The sequence below is a fragment of the Etheostoma spectabile genome, unplaced genomic scaffold, assembly GCF_008692095.1.
Source record: "Etheostoma spectabile isolate EspeVRDwgs_2016 unplaced genomic scaffold, UIUC_Espe_1.0 scaffold00569374, whole genome shotgun sequence".
NCBI classification, from domain to species: domain Eukaryota; kingdom Metazoa; phylum Chordata; class Actinopteri; order Perciformes; family Percidae; genus Etheostoma; species Etheostoma spectabile.
This window is the reverse complement of record NW_022605096.1, coordinates 7,581-10,665: the sequence shown is the minus strand read 5'-3', so window position 1 is coordinate 10,665 and position 3,085 is coordinate 7,581. Positions and strand designations below refer to the sequence as shown.

The 3,085-nt window shown below is 40.0% G+C and overlaps 2 non-coding genes across 2 annotated transcripts; both read right to left on the bottom strand.

Moving 5' to 3' along the window:
• Window positions 1-922: 922 nt before the first annotated feature.
• Window positions 923-1,038, bottom strand: LOC116684893 (U5 spliceosomal RNA). The gene has a single exon (XR_004330859.1). It is a non-coding gene; the product is annotated as a U5 spliceosomal RNA (small nuclear RNA).
• Window positions 1,039-2,876: 1,838 nt separating this feature from the next.
• Window positions 2,877-2,949, bottom strand: trnar-ccu (transfer RNA arginine (anticodon CCU)). The gene has a single exon. It is a non-coding gene; the product is annotated as a tRNA-Arg (tRNA).
• Window positions 2,950-3,085: the final 136 nt, after the last annotated feature.

The following is a 3,085-nucleotide window of genomic DNA, read 5'->3' as shown; positions in this document are numbered from 1 at the left end:
CAGAAAATAGAAAGCAAACAGCTGATTTATTTATCTGACTTGTAGAATAACAACATATTGAATTGTTTTAAATGTTTTGTAATGTGGAACAATTAAATACAAAAAAGAAATAAAACGCTGCATCGTGCTGATTATTTGTGACTTGATTTGGTGGATTTATCCTTCCTGCCGTTTCTGTGGTTAACTCCTTGATAAGAGAGTGTTTCCTTACACTAAAAATGCTGAAAGACTCAGATTAATATTCTAAGTGTGTAACATTATGGATGGATCCCTACAGAGATAGACCTTTTAGTTAGAGATTAAGATCCTTTTAGTTTAACATGAAACAGCCCCGACATCACCATCACCAAACCCACCAGACTCTATGTAATCACTACTTCTAGCGTGTACAGAACAGCATATCTCCACTAGACTCCATGTAAATAATCACTGTATCTAAAACAAAATAAATTTTAGTAACTATTTGACATTGATATCTTTGGTCAATATTTAATGCAACCCCCCCCCCCCTTGATGTTTCCTATTGACGAGTGACAGGTCATATCCCTCAATCAATGTTGTTCTACCGTAAGGAAAGTCTCTGTTAATGCAATTGCTGTGAACTTTGATATGGCTCCTGCTGTTAACTGTGTAATATTCACACTGGCAGTAAGAACCAATGTAGAAATTATTAGCTGGGTCAATGTTGTTTTCAATGTCTTGTGGTTTATGTTCTGTGTATTTGAAATAATTAATCAAATCGTGATCACGATTTTGACTTCCCATGACCATGATGAGTTTTTTGAGAATTGAAGCAGTGGGTGTAGAGCACGAACATGGAGGCAGCAGGTGTCTCCAACCACAGATCCAGACTCCACAGCTCCAAAGCCAGAAACACCTGCAGGAAGCGATAGGAGCTGCTTATTGTTCACAAGTACAAAAGGCTCGACCAAACAGCAAAGCCCCCCAAAAATAGTTTCATCTCATCAGCATTCCCCTCCAAGGAAGTCTTTAGTAAAAGGCGAAAGACTTGTGCGTTATGAAGAGAAACCAGAGTGAGTACAGCCGCCTGCTCGAGATCAGCTGAAAACCCTAGTGGACCCAGTCCAAACCATCGTGGTAAGCCTCACTGGGTGTCCAAACTAAAATGATAAGAGGCAACTTGGTAGACTCCTTACTGATGTTTATATCTGTACTCACTATGCCCTTTTTTTAAAGCACCAGCCAATCACAAGTGTTATATGTGAATAATCAATGTGTGAGTAATCAGGAAGCATAAAAGATAGAGGCAAGGTCTACCAAATGTTTAACTTTACAACCCGTAAACTGTTCCTTCAAAATGTGGATCACAGATTATCCAGACCATAGGTCTGAAGAGCAGAGTGGTGCAGCGGGAGCGTGCTGGGCCCATAACCCAGAGGTCGATGGATCGAAACCATCCTCTGCTAATTGCTATACTTTGTGACTTGATTGTACTGCATACGTGATAACATTTACCAAAGCATCTGTTGCTGCAAGTGTCTGAAGTGAATTAGGTTATTTCATCCATTAAAACAGAAATTACGGCGGTCAAGCCTGATCTAACACCCATAAAAACGGCAGCATAAACACAATATAATAAATTTCCTACAGTACAATACTGTAAATAGATACAAAGTAAAATGGAAACTGTAAATCATGTACATTTAAAGTGCTTGTTGTGTTGTCTGATACTCTGAGGTATTAAAAAGGGGGCATACCGCTTAGTTTGTGTTCCAGGAGGTCTTGGGCTGAATCTCAGTTCTCTATCTTACCCCTTCCCCTTGGTTTTGCGCGTTCACGTGAAACCTAGTGCTGTCCCAATACTCTTTTTGAACAAGGGGTAAGGGGTGTATGGCCCTTGGAACCATAGACAGTGAATTACAAAATCAAGGGAGGACGCAAGCTTACTTGAAAAAGGAGGAAACAGCAGCTGATCCACTTTGGGGCTGAAAACGCAGAAGTTTCCTAAGTCCTGTGTTCATGTTGTACCCATTCATTATTGCATTGGTACTGTGTCATTGTAATAATTTGTACTTAATTCCTGTTCATGCACTTGTATATTGTTGTTGGTTTTGATATAGGACACTGATGATATGTGAGGGGGGGGGTTACCGGCCAACAGGCTTCAGACTGGTCTGGAATATCAGAACAGCTGTAGTTAATTTGTTTGTTTGTGGTCTTGTGTGTATTTTTTTAGTTTTACACATATGAGTGCCTTTTTATGTGTGTGATGTGTTAATTATGGTTCTAATAGTTGATAATGGTTCTGTAACGTCATTTTATGTAATGTTTTTGCCTGTTATGTTAATTTATCGGCAATAAAGACAGATTTTAGTTAACAAAATGTTTTTGTGAACATCAATGACATTCAAAACGGTGATAACTGAAACAGATATACAACACACCATGTAGACAGGTAGTATATGTATGTATACATGATACATGTGTATACAGATTGCAAACAGACCTAAGTACTGCACAAATAAAAACATCTGCCTCTGCACCACCAAAGTGAACCTAAAATAACTATAAAATATATAACACACACTGTTGTCCAAACCCACACAATCAACAGACCTAGACGGCATCTTGGAAGTTTGTGATCAATACTGTATGGTGATGTCACCAAGTGGTGTCCCATTTCATAGGGGTATGTTTTCACCCCTACCCCTTACCCCTTGGTTTCAAGGGCCAAGGGGTAGGGGCAAGGGCCAAGGGGTAGGAGTAAGATGGAGAAATGGGATTCAGCCATAATCTCTTGATTCATCACCCTTTCAGAGTGTCTACAGCAAAAAAGATTATCAGAGTATAGTTTGAATCCATTGACCTCTGGGTTATGGGATCAGCACGCTTCCGCTGCGCCACTCTGCTGAAACCACCCCAGATGGGACTTGAACCCACAATCCCTGGCTTAGGAGGCCAGTGCCTTATCCATTAGGCCACTGGGGCTTCACATTTCTCAATCTTACCAGTTCAGTAAAAATACATATACAGTTCTGGAGGTGTAACGATAAAGTAACCTTGACCTTTGAACTCCAAAATCGAAATCAGTTAATCCGCGACTCCAAGTGCTTATGTATGCCAA